The sequence below is a fragment of the Canis aureus genome, chromosome 1 (assembly GCF_053574225.1).
Source record: "Canis aureus isolate CA01 chromosome 1, VMU_Caureus_v.1.0, whole genome shotgun sequence".
Lineage (NCBI taxonomy): Eukaryota > Metazoa > Chordata > Mammalia > Carnivora > Canidae > Canis > Canis aureus.
Window position 1 is genome coordinate 726,980 of NC_135611.1, and position 16,146 is coordinate 743,125.

Consider the following 16,146-nt stretch of genomic DNA (forward strand, 5'->3'; position numbering starts at 1 on the left):
ATAATGATCTAATACCAGATTTTTATAGTCATAAACACCTAAGGATAACAAAGTGGCCCCATTAATAGTATACAAAATTAAAAGACTAGAAAAGACAGGCTCATTTCTTATAACAAATAGTGTAATGTTGGCAAATGGCTGAAAGAAAGCAGGAATAAAAATGCATTCAATTTTGCTTTTTGATTTTCTTTCGTGTAGAAGAAACATCAGACGAAGAACAAACATTATTGAGAGGAGATAGAAGCATAAAATATTTGAGATATGTGAGGCCGTGAGAGAAAAGGACGCTACTCTGAACCAGTTTATCCTCACAAATTCAACTGGTGGGCTCTTAAGATTTCTGAGCCATTTCTAGTTACTTTTAAGAAGTGAACTGAAATATATTTGCTGTGCAATAAGAGATAAGTGAAACTGCTATAGTTACAATTTTCTAAAGTAAATTGCACAGGCCATGGCTTGCCTTTCAAACCTGTATTAAGCAATTAAGTAAGGGACAGGTTAAGGTATAGACAGGGAGAGATAGAAGCCCCTGACTCCCCTGACCAGGCTCATGCAGGGGTCCAGTGACCAGGCTCACAGAAATCCCAGCTGTGGAGAAATCCTGAGGCATTCAAAACCAGAGATAAGGGAACGTAACAAGATTAACAAGACTACCTCATTTGCCATTAATGTCAGAGACCAGATATCTCTGTTATAGTTACAGCTGGACCACTAAAAATTACTAAACATCAAAGAAAAAGTGAGCATGGCACTATCAGTGATAGAGACGTCAAGAAGATTTAAGTTCCCTGGTTGGTTCTCAATAAGACTGGTTGCCCACAGTGGCAACCCTTTAGTAACCCCTCTACTCCAGAGGGCTTTTTCTTTTCTTTCTGTTCTCACTTTCACTTAATAAACTTTCACTTCACCCTTTTGCATCTGCGAGGTGCATTCTTTGACTCCATGAGACCAGAATCCCACAACCCTGTACCACAAGAGAGTAACAGGAGCCAATCAACTCATAAACTACAGATTCATGCATTTATTTAAAAGTCACTGAGGGCCTATCATGTGCCAGGCATCCAGTATATGTCTTCTGAATGAAAAAACTCCCACCCTTATGGAGAATAACATCATGTATTTTTTGTTTGTTCCTTTGTTTATTTTTAGTAATCAGTAAATAAAGGCAATGCCAGAGTCAGAGCACACCTGGATCTCCAGAAAGCATCTGACAAAGCCTATCACGGGTACTCACAGCCATGGCAGGCCCCTGAGCAACGAATGGTGAAAAATGTAGGAGACTCAACTTGTTATAGGTCAATAGACCATTGAGGGAACCCCAAAGGTGACGTTGGTCTGATCTGAGAGAGAAATCCTGTTCAGAGAGGATAGAAAGGTCACTCCCTTCTGTGGAGGTCACATCACCTGAAGTATGAGTTCAGTTCCATGCACAATTGAAATAAAAGGAATCTTGTTAAAACAAGGACAATACAAGTATGAGGAGGAGGAGCACAGACTCTGTCATATAAGGAAAAGCTGAAAAGAAAAAACCCCACATGTGTTCATCCTGAGAGAAAAGAAGATTCAGGGGATATGTAATAGCGACCTCCATTCTAGAAAGGGTGTTACAAGGTGGGTGAAATCTAGGAAAAAGCTGAATATCTATAAACTATCTTTGAGGCAGATTCTCCTCTGGGGCTTTATCTCATTTTGTTAGGAGTTAGCTGAACAGTTAGGGAGTCAGGACCAGGATCCCCAACACAAAAATATGGAGTCAGGACAGATAGAAAAACACTACTGACATCCTGTTCTACAGATTACATGGGACCACACTCACATTCTGCTTTGCAGCCCTTGCAGAAATGACTTCTGCAAAACATCCTAAATTGAGACAATTAGCCACAAAGCATTTGTCAATGTCATGGGCAAGGGGCAGTGAAGACCTAAGCCCCCAGATATCAGCATAAAAAGGCCATCAACAGCACAGACACATTAACCTAATAGGTAGACAGATACTGGACCAAAGCCCTGATTGGCAGGACTCAGCACACCCTGATTGCTTAAGATAGTTCTGCAAAAGAGCTCTTAAAAATCCCTAAACTTAGAAACTCCAGGAGCAACCCTCTCAGGCTCCCCCTTCTCTCTGGAAGTTCTATATTCTCGCTCAGTAAACCTTGCTTTGCTGCTCACCACTCTTGGTCTGGTCTACCTCTTCATTCTTTGAAGTGGAGTGACCAAGAACCTGGGCACTTAGGAGCACAAATCCTGTAGCAATACCTTCCAGTAACCTGCTCAAGTGCTCACAATGAAACCTGAAGAACTCATGCTGTTGATGAGCTTTAGTGTTCTGACTACTGCCTAGGCTGCCAAAATGAGCACATATTTTTGAGCACTCAACAAGCTATCTACATGACTTATAGACCATTGTTTGAAAAAATATGGCATTATATGTTTTGTTGACTATCTCATATAAAAATATGGTGATGAGATCTCTGATAACCACACCTAGAAAACCTGTCACCCTGGGTATTCCGTGTATAAAGCCTGCACCCTTCCACTACATTACCCTGTTTACTAACTTTCTCTCAATTTTAGCTTTAAAGTGCCTGATTCCTGATGGACACAGCACCTAATGTCTCTTCACAAGCACACAGGGAGCCCGGGAAGGGATCCAGAGAGCGTGGCCTGAAATGCCACAGCAGCCCAATCCCATACATCAACGTGTTGACAAAGGGCTCAGACCAGTGCAGACATAGCTATTGCTGGTTTCCCAAATGGGACATTGGGCTTCTAGAACGTGGTATCCACTTTTGAAAACGAGAGAAATTGGTTTGCCTGGGTTGGGAGAGTCTGTTGGACTTCTCCGCTTCAACAAACATCTCTGAATCAGGCTTCTATTCCTTCAAGAACCATACTTACCTTCAAGTACATTTTGGCTCAGAGAGGCCCTCATTACCAGTTATGTTCACAAAGAAAGGAATCCTTTCAGGGAGACTTCAGAAAATATATGAAAAGGGTCTTTGAAAGCTATCACATTTTGAAATTGACTTTCAATGAGCTACTGCAGCTGCAGTGATCACGTCATGTAGATGCAATGGTTTTTCTGTATTTTTAGTATTCTAGAGTTCACTTTTCCCTGCTATTCTCAAATAACCTAAATATTCTGAGCCTTCTGATGCTCTCTTTACAAGAAAACTGATAGCATAAGAAGAAGCATTCTTTTTCCCTGGTAATGTCCCTAGCAGATTTCTGCATTGCTGACAAGACTATGGTTAACGAGGGCAGCCCTGGTGGCTCAGTGGTTTAACGCCGCCTTCAGTCCAGGATGTGATCCTGGAGACCTGGGATCAAGTCCCACCTCTGGCTCCCTGCATGGAGCCTTCTTCTCCCTCTGCCTCTGTGTGTGTGTGTGTGTGTGTGTGTGTGTCTCATTAATAAATAAGTAAAATCCTTAAAAAAAAATTAAGACCTTGACTTCTTAAAAAAAAAGACTATGGTTAATGAGCATACATCTATAAGCATAACTATAAACTGTATTCAATAAAACAAACATTCAAAATGTCACCTTCACTAAAGGGTAGTGCTACTTTAAGTACTATGTTTTGGGGTTTAGGAACTGAAAGAGATGCTTTTTTTTTTTAATTTTTTTATTTATTTATGATAGGCATACAGTGAGAGAGAGAGGCAGAGACACAGGCAGAGGGAGAAGCAGGCTCCATGCACCGGGAGCCTGACGTGGGACTAGATCCCGGGTCTCCAGGATCACGCCCTGGGCCAAAGGCAGGCACCAAACCGCTGCGCCACCCAGGGATCCCAAGATGCTTTAAATGAAGAAATAGCTGCCTAGATGACTCCACGCGGGTGGAGATCACATCCCCAATGTGGCAGATTCTATTCATAAACTCCTTTTCTGTCCTTCCTCACCACCTCTCACACCAGAATCAGGTCAATGTTTAGCTCCCCGAAACTGTTCTGTGCTTATGTTACTTTTATTAAATACTTATTACATGCATTGAAAGTGTGAAAGTGTGAAAAGTGAAATAAAATAGAGTCACTTAGGTCAAGGAATTTTACAATGGAACCGGGAGGCCATGAAATAGGGGGCTGTATGCATGTCTTCACCAGATGGAACCATGAACTTTTGAACTGGGCCAAACAGCAAATAAATGCTCCAAGGACTCTGCTCTGAACACCTGCAACTTGCTTACAGTTGGGGACTTTTGCTCAGTGATAGCCTTAGCAACCAATTATGTCTAGCCACATTAGTTTTCTGTTACCTATACTGATTAAAATTCTTTGTAAACATCATATTCAAGTATTCCCTTTTGGTCTTTAAAAACCCCTGCCTTGGGATCCCTGGATGGCTAGCGGTTTAGCCCTGCCTTCGGCCCAGGGCGTGATCCTGGACACCCGGGATCAAGTCCCGCCTTGGGCTCCCTACATGGAGCCTGCTTCTCCCTCTGCCTGTGTCTGTGCCTCTCTCTGTCTCTGTCTCTGTTTCTGTCTCTCATGAATAAATAAATAAAACCTATATTAAAAAAAAAACCTGCCTTTGCTCCCTAATGGGAAACTATTACCTTGAATTATAAATGTGTTGATCCCAAAAGAATACTTTTTTTAAAGTTTTTATTTATTTATTCATGACAGACAGAGAGAGAGAGAGGCAGAAGGCAGAGACACAGGCAGAGGGAGAGGGAGAGCAGCAGGCTCCACAGGGAGCCTGAGTGGGACTCGATTCTGGGTCTCCAGGATCACACCCTGAGCCAAAGGCGGCACCAAACCACTGGGCCACCGGGGCTCTCAAATTTTTGCTTAATTATTGCCTCCTGACAATTTTAGGTTGACAAGGAACACAACTGAATTTAATTTTCATAGTAACCTCTTGAAGTGGGTACTATTTTTGTTTCCACTTTACAAAGGCAGAGGCTGAAGCTTGTAAATTCTGCTTAACAATTGGCCGTTAAGTAGTGACTCAGACTCAGAGCCCTGCTTCTTCATTATTGCACTAAAATATGTCTCCTTGCCAAGTTCCTTCCACCTAGGATTGGTCCGTAAGTCCCTAAATTTAATCTGAAGTGTTCTAATAAGAAGGATAATCACAGGTAGGAAATAAGTTAGTGGGACCTGAAATCTCTGGCCACTAGAAACAGAAAGGAGCCCCTGACAGAAATAACAGTGAACATTAGGTGTGAAGTCAGTTATTCCGGCTGCTTCACCCAGCCTTGGCCAGCCTTAGCCTAGAGACATCAAGACCTGCCACAAGCACAGAGGGGAGACTCTAATGCTTTATTGTTCTTTTTTTATTTTTTCTTTTTCAGACTTGTGGGCTTTGGAAATCTGCCAGAAAAGCTTGACAATGGCCTTAGGAGAACTGTTGGCAGCACCCTTAGGAGCTGTTGGCCAAAAGCTTCAAACACCACTTCTCATCACTGAGACTTGTCTGTTGGGAGTAGTTCAAAGATATTCTTTCAACCAAGATAATTAGTTTCACAAAAGGAACCCAGTGTGGTTTAGAGAGCTCACCATCAATTACTAGGTCAAGATAAGGATTGTTCTCTCTTTTTTCCCTCCAAAGACCTTAGATAGTAAAGTACTTTTGACCTTGTGCAATAGAGATTCTCTTTCCCTTTCAGAATCATGTGGTAAGGTGCAAAGAAATCAACATCCATTGTACCACTTCTCAGCACCCATGTTTACACTGTCAGTCACTTAACCCACAGGCATGTGGCCCTAGCCAGCAGAATCAGGAGAAAAACACAACATTCCTCAGACCAGCAATGGCCCTGAGGGGGTCAGAACATACCACCCTGAGATAGGCTGCCTTAGCATATTGATTATTTTGAGCTGAAAGCACTTGGCAAATAACAGATGCAGAAGGGGTCCCGCTTTCTACTAAAAGTATGTCATAAGATTTGTCTTGGAAAAGATGTCCTTCTTGCACTGGGAAAAGAACGTTCTTACCAGCAGAGATGAACACACAAGCAAACCTACTAAAATAACTCTTATCTTCCATTAGTTTCTCCCATATATTTTCTCATCACTGCCTCACGATTTGCTGCCCGTAGCCCAAACTTCTCTGTCTTAAACCATATACCCACAATTTTTTTTAAAGATTTTATTTACTTATTCATAGATACACAGAGAGAGGCAGAGACACAGGCAGAGGGAGAAGCAGGCTCCACGCAGGGAACCTGATGTGGGACTCGATCCGGGGTCTCCAGGATCACACCCCAGGCTGCAGGCGGCGCCAAACCGCTGCGCCACCGGGGCTGCCCACATACCCACAATTTATCATTAGTTGCTTTAAAAAAAATACATAAGCTTTGGGACCTAATGGCTTCTTTTGGTCACCAGTTTCATTTGAAGACTCACATGCACACATTAAATGTTAAATAAAATTTGTATGCTTTGCTCCTGCTAATCTGTCTTCTGTCAGTTTACTTCTTAGAGCCAGCCACAGACCCTACCTAGGATGGTGGCAGGAAGTTTCCCCTTCCCGAGAGACCTCTTGGAAAGCATGGAAAGTTTTGTTCCAAGTAACTTGATGACAAAAAACAGCCAAACTGATGAAATGCCTCATTAAAATATTTTTTCCTCTTTTTTGTTTTTATGCATTCTATTCACAATCATTGAAAAAAAATGTAAAAAATACAATTGAAAAGAAAGTGAGGGGATGCCTGGGTGGCTTGGTGGTTGCACGTCTGCCTTCAGCTTAAGGCGTGGTCCCAGAGTCCCAGGATTGGGTCCCACATCAGGTTCCCTGCCTGGAGCCTGCTTCTCCCTCTGCCTCTGTCTCTGCCTCTCTGTGTGTGTGTGTCTCTCATGAATAAATAAATGGGTAAAAGTCTTTGAAGAAAAAGAAAAGAAAATGGGTAAATTAAAACCACTCAAAATACTACTATTCAGAGATAATAACCATTAATACTTTTTGCAGATTCTTCCAAGCTCTTTCTTGGATTTGTTTTGTCTTTTTCAGTTTTATTGAGAAATTACTGGCATACATCACTGAGTAAATTTAAGGCATACAGCATAATGGTTTGATTTGCATATATTGTGAATGATAACCACAATAAGTTCAGCTAACAACCATTCTCATATAGATAAAATGAAAAGAAAAGGAAGAATGATAGAAAAAATTTTCCCCTTATAATAAGAATTCACATTTAGTCTCCTATTAACTCTCCTCTATATCATACAGCAATGTTAACTATAGTCATCATGTACATGGCATCACAAATACTTACCTTGTAACTGGAAGTTTGTAATTTTGAGAATCTTCCTTCAAGTCTGCCTTCCCCTACTACTTGCCTCTGGCAACTACAAATCTAATCTATTTTCTTTTTTTTTTTTTTAAGATTTATTTATTTATTTATTTATTTATTTATTTATGATAGACATAGAGAGAGAGAGAGAGAAGCAGAGACACAGGCAGAGGGAGAAGCAGGCTCCATGCCGGGAGCCGGACATGGGACTCGATCCTGGGACTCCAGGATCGCGCCCTGGGCCAAAGGCAAGTGCCAAACCGCTGAGCCACCCAGGGATCCCCTCTAATCTTTTTTCCTATGAGTTTGGGGTGGGTAATTTTTTGCCCTGTGTTTTTGTTTGTTTTAGGTTCCACATATGAATGAGATCATACAGTATTTGTCTTCTCTAATTTATTTCACTAACCATAGTGCCTTCAGGGTCCTTCCATGTCATTGAAAGTGGTAGGAATTTCTCATTTTTGTGGTTAAATGTGTATACACACATATATATACATGTATATATATAAAAAACGCAAAAAGTAAATATAAATGTATATGCATATGTGTGTGTATATATATATATATATATACAAAAACTCCTTTATCCATTCATTCACTCATTCATTGAAGGAAATCTAGGTTGTTTCCTTGTTTGGGCTATTGAAAATAACGCTTCTATGAACATGGAAGTGAAGATGAACTTTTTAAGTTAGTGTTTTTGTAACCTTTGCCTATATTCCCAGAAGTGCAATTGCTTGGGTCATATAGCTGTTCTATTTTTGAGGTTTTTTTGAGGATCCTCCAACCAACATTTTCCCTAACAGTCCTTGAAAGTGCCATAACATCCTTAGCAGAGCAAATCAATGGGTCCTTATTAAAATGCCAGAAGAGAGAAGAAGCAGTTTTGCTGCTTTGCCACGAGGCCCCTCCACTGGGGTCTTATACTTTGCTAAGATAATGTAAATGATTGTCATTCTGTTGCCCCCGTTTGTAAAATGAGACGGCAGCTGAGTTAGATTATTATCTCAGAACAATGGAGAATCCAGGGGCCTTCTGAGAAGGCATTTGTTGCAATGTGCAGCTTTGTTAAGACAATGGAGCAAAACCCAGCATTTGGTGTAGAGCTCTGCAGCAGTTGGTAAAAGCTGATGCTTCAGAGATGCAGAACTTACTTATTAGCCTAATATATATATATATATAGCACTTAGTATGTGCCAGCTGCTCTAGGTGCTTTATAAATCTCAAATCGTTTACTTCTTATAACAATCCTGTAATAAGGTAAATAGCATCTCTATCCCTATTTTTACATGGAGGTTAAAATAACTTGGGATTAATTCTAGAGTCTGTGTATCTAACCACATAACAGTATTGTCCATCAGGGAATGCTCTTAATCATACCAAGAACACCCCCAACCACTCCCACACGTCTAGCATAATAAATGCTCAATTTTCCAATCAAGCAGAAAGCACCATTTAACTGGTATTAGAAAAGTAAAAACAACAAAAATGGAAATTTGCACACAAAAGGCCACATAATACCTAAAATAACGAAAATAATTTTTAGAGGGTAATGTGCTCCCGGCACCTGATTTAGCCCTGGTTTCATCTGCCATTTATTAATTTTAACTTTTTCTTTTCCAGGCAGATTCATTTTTTTCTTCAATAAATCATAATCAGACTATTTAAGGCTGTATTTTTCCAAAGCCCTATGACATATATCATCTTATCAAATCCCCCAAACAATCAGTTAGGAAAGTATTGAGGCTTAAAAAGGCTAAGTGATTTATTTGCGGTAACAAAAGGAAGACATGAACACATCTTCTGACTATTTCACCACTCTATCATATGTCTTGGCCTCCATAATCTTACAATGGGCAATGAAACGAAGCAAAAATGTAAGTGTGCTTATATGTTAACAGACATAGGCAGTTAGGTAAACAGATTAATATCTAGACACACACACACAACTATAATATTTCATGTATTTTGAATTCAACCATCTGGTGAGCTCACCTTTTAGAACTCAGGATCACCTAATCATTTTATGTATGCATGCATGCATGCATTGATGTATAGAATATGCATGTATTTGTTCACCTCTAGTCAGCTTCCTCTTGCATACCTCACAAAACTGATTCTTTTTTTTTTATTATGATAAGTGTACTCTTTAATCTCCATTACCTATTTCATCCATCCCCCCACTCACCTTTCCTCCTGTAACCCTGTTTGCTCTCTATACTTACGAGTCTGTTTTTTGGTTTGTCTCTTTTTTTCCCCTTTGCTTATTTGTTTTGTTTCCTAAATTCCACATATGAGTGAGATCATATGGTATTTGTCTTTCTCTGATTGACTTATTTTGCTTAGCATTATATTCTCTTGCTCTATCCATGTTGTTGCAAATGGAAAGATTTCATTTTTTATGGCTGAATAATATTCATATATATATATGAATATATGAATTCATACATATATATATCACATCTTCTTTATCCATTCAACTACTGATGGACACTTGAGCTGCTTCCATAGTTTGGTTGTTGTAAATAATGCTGCAGTAAACATAGGGGTGTATGCATCCCTCTGAATTAGTGTTGTTATATTTTTTGGATAAATACCCAGTAGTGTGATTGCTGAATCAAAGGGTAGTTCTATTTTCAATTTTTTGAGGAACCCCATCCTGTTTCCCACAGTGGCTGCTCTAGCTTGCATTCCCAGTGACAGTGCATGAGAGTTCCTTTTTCTCCATATCCTTGCCAACAGTTGTTTCTTATGTTTTTTATTTTAGTCCTTTTGGCAGGTATGAGGTGACCACAGAACTGATTCTTAAATTTCACATGTCAAGCACCCAAGCTTTTTTTCTCTCTACAATTGACAGAGAAAGTTAAGGCCATCTTTCATTTATTTATTCAGATGCTCATTCAAATGTATGACACCGTGCTGGAACCTTCTACACAACTTATAAAAACACCCTCAGTCTCTTTCAACATAAACAAATACACTTGCAAACACATATGCACAGACATGCATGTATACACACACACTCATGTGTGTACCCATGCACACACCTACATTCTGTAGTCTTGAATTTCCTCTGGTTTCTATAGCTTATAGATAAGATGTCAAAATCTCCTTTTATTCATTATATATTACATTATTTCCAGCATACCCCAAGGCCCCATATACTAATAACCTAGATTTGACAAATCCTAACATTTTAACTTTTTTTATTTTACTAAAGAATACCATACTATATGTATCATAGGAACTCTGATACTCCTCTCCTTGACCCCTTTTCTTTCTCTTCCTCACTGAAGGTAACCAGTAACATGACTATATCATATAGGGGTTACATATTTTATTATTTATACATGTATCAATTAATAATTAATGCATATATTAATTAACATTAATTTAAGTATAGTTAAATAAATAATTGTAATCTTTTGTATTCTCAAAATTTCCTTTAAATGGAGTACTGGAGTATCATCTTGAAATTTTCTTCATTCATCTAACATTGCTTTTTGAAACTTATTTGCAATGATCCATGTAGTCATAGTTCATTGTAATTTCATTTTAGTAGTAGGCTACTGTATGTACACGTTACAATTTATTTATACTGTTACCTGTTTATGAATATGTAGGTTATTTATTTATTTTTTTAATTATAAGATCTCATCTCTTGCTTCTTCATAGAAATGAAGTTCCTAAAAGGGAACCCTCTTACACTGTTGGTGGGAATGTGACCTGGTGCAGCCACTCTGGAAAACTGTGTGGAGGTTCCTCAAAGAGTTAAAAATCGATCTGCCCTACGACCCAGCAATTGCACTGCTGGGGATTTACCCCAAAGATACAGATGCAGTGAAACGCCGGGACACCTGCACCCCGATGTTTCTAGCAGCAATGGCCACGATAGCCAAACTGTGGAAGGAGCCTCGGTGTCCCTCGAAAGATGAATGGATAGAGAAGATGTGGTTTATGTATACAATGGAATATTCCTCAGCCACCAGAAACGACAAATACCCACCATTTGCTTCCACGTGGATGGAACTGGAGGGTATTATGCTGAGTGAAGTAAGTCAGTCGGAGAAGGACAAACATTATATGTTCTCATTCATTTGGGGAATATAAATAATAGTGAAAGGGAATATAAGGGAAGGGAGAAGAAATGTGTGGGAAATATCAGAAAGGGAGACAGAACATGAAGACTCCTAACTCTGGGAAACCAACTAGGGGTGGTGGAAGGGGAGGAGGGCGGGGGGTGGGGGTGACTGGGTGACGGGCCCTAAGGGGAGCACTGGACGGGATGAGCACTGGGGGTTATTCTGTATGTTGGCAAATTGAACACCAATAAAAAATAAATTTATTATTAAAAAAAAAAAAGAGAGAGAGAGATGAAGATCCCGAGTTCAGAGTTCAGCAGCAGCAGCCCGAGCCCATGACTCCCATATGCCCTGTAGTTTCTTTCACCTCCGTGCCCAGCCGCTGGGGGAAGATGCCAAGATGGCGGCCGGAACTACTTTGGATTCACCCACAGTGGGGCGGCGGCGGCAGCGGTAGGGCTGCGGCCCAGTAGAGCCAGCATCCAGCTTCTGGTGTAGCCTACTCTCATCCAACTACAGTTGCTAGCTACGCTATCCATCAGGCTCCAGTAGCTGCTCACACAGTTACTGCGGCCCATGCACCAGCAGGCACCACAGTTGCAGTTGCCAGGCCTGCCCCAGTAGCTGTTGCAGCTGCTGCAATAGCTGCTGCTTATGGAGGCTACCCCACTGGACATACAGCAAGTGACTATGGCTCTATCCAGAGACAACAAGAAGCACCACCACCAGCACCCCCAGCTACTACACAGAACTACCAGGACTCATACTCATATGTAAGATCCACTGCTCCTGCTGTAGCATATGATAGTAAGCAGCTGCCTGCCCAGCCTCAGCCTTCTGTTGCTGAAACCTACTATCAGATTGCCCCCAAAGCAGGTTATAGCCAAGGTGCAACTCAGTATACACAAGCCCAGCAAACTCGACAAGTGACAGCCATAAAACCAGCCACACCAAGTCCAGCTACCACTACTTTCTCCATTTATCCCGTATCTTCCATCGTTCAGTCAGTAGCAGTTGCAGCTACTGTGGTGCCATCCACTATACCCAGAGTGCTACTTATAGTACCATGGCAGTTACTTATTCTGGTACATCTTATTCAGGTTATGAAGCAGCAGTATATTCAGCTGCATCCTTCTACTACCAACAGCAGCAGCAGCAACAGAAGCAGGCAGCAGCGGTGGCGGCAGCAGCAGCGGCAGCAGCAGCTGCTATTGCAGCAGCTGCCTGGACAGGGACCATCTTTACTAAAAAAGCACCATTCCAAAATAAACAACTGAAACCAAAACAGCCTCCCAAACCGGCCCAGATAGATTATCGTGATGTTTGTAAGATTAGCTGTGCTGAACCACAGACTTATAAAGAACATTTAGAAGGACAAAAACATTAAAAAAAAAAAAAAAAAAGAAGCCACATTGAAAGCTTCACAAAATACCAGCAGCAGCAACAATTCTATCGTGGGACTCGAAATCACCTATGTTGTGAGCTCTGCAATGTGTCTTGTACAGGAGCAGATGTATATGCTGCCCACATTCGTGGTGCTAAGCATCAGAAAGTGTTTTTATTATTATTATTATTGGTGTTCAATTTGCCAACATACAGAATAACACCCAGTGCTTATCCCATCAAGTGCCCCCCTCAGTGCCCGTCACCCAGTCACCCCCACTCCCCGCCCACCTCCCTTTCTACCACCCCTTGTTCGTTTCCCAGAGTTAGGAGTCTCTCATGTTCTGTCTCCCTTTCTGATATTTCCACCCATTTTTTTCTCCTTTCCCCTTTATTCCCTTTCACAATTTTTTTATATTCCCCAAATGAATGAGACCATATAATGTTTGTCCTTCTCCGATTGACTTATTTCACTTATTTCACTCAGCATACCCTCCAGTTCCATCCACGTCGAAGCAAATGGTGGGTATTTGTCGTTTCTAATGGCTGAGGAATATTCCATTGCATACATATACCACATCTTCTTTATCTATTCATCTTTCAGTGGACACCGAGGCTCCTTCCACAGTTTGACTATTGTGGGCATTGCTGCTATAAACATCGGGATGCAGGTGTCCTGGCGTTTCACTGCATCTGTTATCTTTGGGATAAATTACACACAAAACTTGGTAAACCCATTCCTTCAACAGAACCAAATGTTGTTAGCCAAGCTACTTCTTCAACAGCTGTGTCTACTTCAAAACCTACTGCCTCTCCCTCAAGCATTGCAGCAAGCAACTGTACTGTAAATACTTCATCAATTGCAACTTCTTCAGTGAAAGGTCTTACAACTACAGGAAACTCATCTCTTAATAGCACATCCAACACTGAAGTATCACCAGAGCCTACAAATATGGCTGCCAAGAAAACATCTACACCCAAAATAAACTTTGTTGGTGGGAATAAGCTGCAATCAACAGGAAATAAAACAGAAGACTTAAAAGGAACAGAATGTGTTAAAAGCACTCCTGTCACCTCTGTACAGATTCCAGAAGTAGGCCAGACACCGTGTCAGAACCAGTCACACCTGCATCTCTTGCTGCTTTGCAGAGTGACATGCAGCCAATGGGCCATGATTATGTGGAGGAGGTACGAAATGATGAGGGAAAAGTAATTCGATTCCATTGTAATTATGCAAATACAGTTGTAATGATCTCAATGCTAAGGAGATGCACTTGAAAGGGCAAAGACACAGACTTCAATATTAAAAAAAAAAAAGTAAATCCAGATTTGCAAGTAGAAGTAAAGCCCAGTATTCGAGTCAGAAAGATTCAAGAAGAGAAAATGAGGAAGCAGATGCAGAAAGAAGAGTATTGGCGAAGACGAGAAGAATGCTGGAGAATGGAAATAAGGCGTTATGAAGAGGACATGTACTGGAGAAGAATGGAGGAAGAACAACACCATTGGGATAATCGCCAGCGAATACCTAATGGAGGATATTCTCATGGTCCCCCAGGCCCATTAGGCCTTCTAGGAGTCCGACCAGGCATGCCTCCCCAGCCACAGGGGCCTGCACCTAACTTATGCCTGACTCCTCTGATGACCATTATGTAATGACAAAACATGCAACCATTTATCCAACTGACGAGGAATTGCAGGCAGTTCAGAAAATTGTTTCTATTACTGAACGTGCTTTGAAACTTGTTTCAGACAGTTTGAACTTGAGAAGAGCAAGAGCAAAGAGGGAGATGATAATAAAGAGGGAGGTAAAGACAAAGCTTTAAAAGGAGTTTTGTGAGTGGGAGTATTGGCAAAAGGATTACTTCTTCGAGCAGATAGAAATGTCAACCTTGTTTTGCTGTGCTCTGAGAAACCTTCAAAGACATTATTAAGCCGTATTGCAGAAAACCTACCCAAACAGCTTGCTGTTATAAGTCCTGAGAAGTATGACATAAAATGTGCTGTGTCTGAAGCTGCAATAATCTTGAATTCATGTGTGGAACCCAAAATGCAAGTCACTATCACCCTGACATCTCCAATTATTCAAGAAGAGAACATGAGGGAAGGAGATGTAACCTCAGATATGGTGAAACACCCACCGGTGTTAATCTTCTGTCTTGGACAGGCAAAAATGCCTTGACACTCTGGCTGCTCTACGCCACGCTAAGTGGTTCCAGGCTAGAGCTAATGGTCTGCAGTCCTGTGTGATTATTTATGTATTCTCCAGGACCTCTGTCAGACAGTTCCAACATGGTCTGATTTTCCAAGCTGGGCTATGGAGTTACTAGTAGAGAAAGCAATCAGTAGTGCTTCTAGTCCTCAGAGCCCTGGAGATGCACTGAGAAGAGTTTTTGAGTCCATTTCTTTAGGGATTATTCTTAAAGGTAGTCCTAGACTTCTGGATCCTTGTGAGAAGGATCCATTTGATATCTTGGCAACAATGATTGATCAACAGCGTGAAGACATCACATCCAGTGCACAGTTTGCATTGAGACTCCTTGCATTCCACCAGATACATAAAGTTCTAGGCATGGATCCATTACCCAAATGAGCCAACGTTTTAACATCCACAGGGAACCAAGAAAGGATAGCGATGGAATTGATGGATTTGAAGCTGAGGGAAAAAAGACCATTATGATAACTTTTAAAAAGTTCCTGTAAATCTGCAGTGTTAAAAACAACAGGTGCCCATTTATTGGTTGTTTTTCATTCATAATAATGTCTACTTTGAAAAATTTATCAAGAATTTAAAGAATTTCATGGAAGAACCAAGCTTTTCTGTGACATTAATATCTTAATGTACAGTGTTAGGTATTATATGAATGGAATGACACCCAAAAAAATTGTGGTCCAACTAGGGGAAAAACAATACTTCACATGTTTTCCCCATTATTTTGGTTTTATTTACTGGTTGCCCTCTCTCCCCCTATTTTTGTGTCTTTTATTAGCTGGTCTTATTAAATCTTTACTGTATTTAATGCAGTATTTGTGCTTCGGTTGCTATGTGTATTTTGATATTTTTATTTAGGAGTCTTGTTTGCTCTTTGACACTAGTTGTTATTTTGGGGGGGGTTGTTTTTATTTTAAAGATTTTATTTATTTATTTATTTATGAGAGACGCAGAGAGAGAGAGGCAGAGACAGAGGCAGAAGGAGAAGCAGGCTCCATGCAGGGAGCACAATGTGGGACTTGATCCCTGGTCTCTGGATCAGGCCCTGGGCTGAAGGCAGCACTAAACCTCTGAGCCACCAGGGCTGCCCTCTAGTTGTTACTTTGTGTTATAGATGATATCCTTTACCCCTTCTTAATATTTTACAGCAGTACCTTTTTTGTAATGTGAAACTGAAGAATTTTTTCCTTTTGTTTTGTTATTCTGTATGTGATGGATTACAACACAAAAA

At 40.7% G+C, this 16,146-nt stretch overlaps 1 pseudogene; it reads left to right on the forward strand.

The window, feature by feature from the left end:
* Positions 1 to 11,633: 11,633 nt before the first annotated feature.
* Positions 11,634 to 15,678, forward strand: LOC144296518 (zinc finger RNA-binding protein-like; annotated as a pseudogene).
* Positions 15,679 to 16,146: the final 468 nt, after the last annotated feature.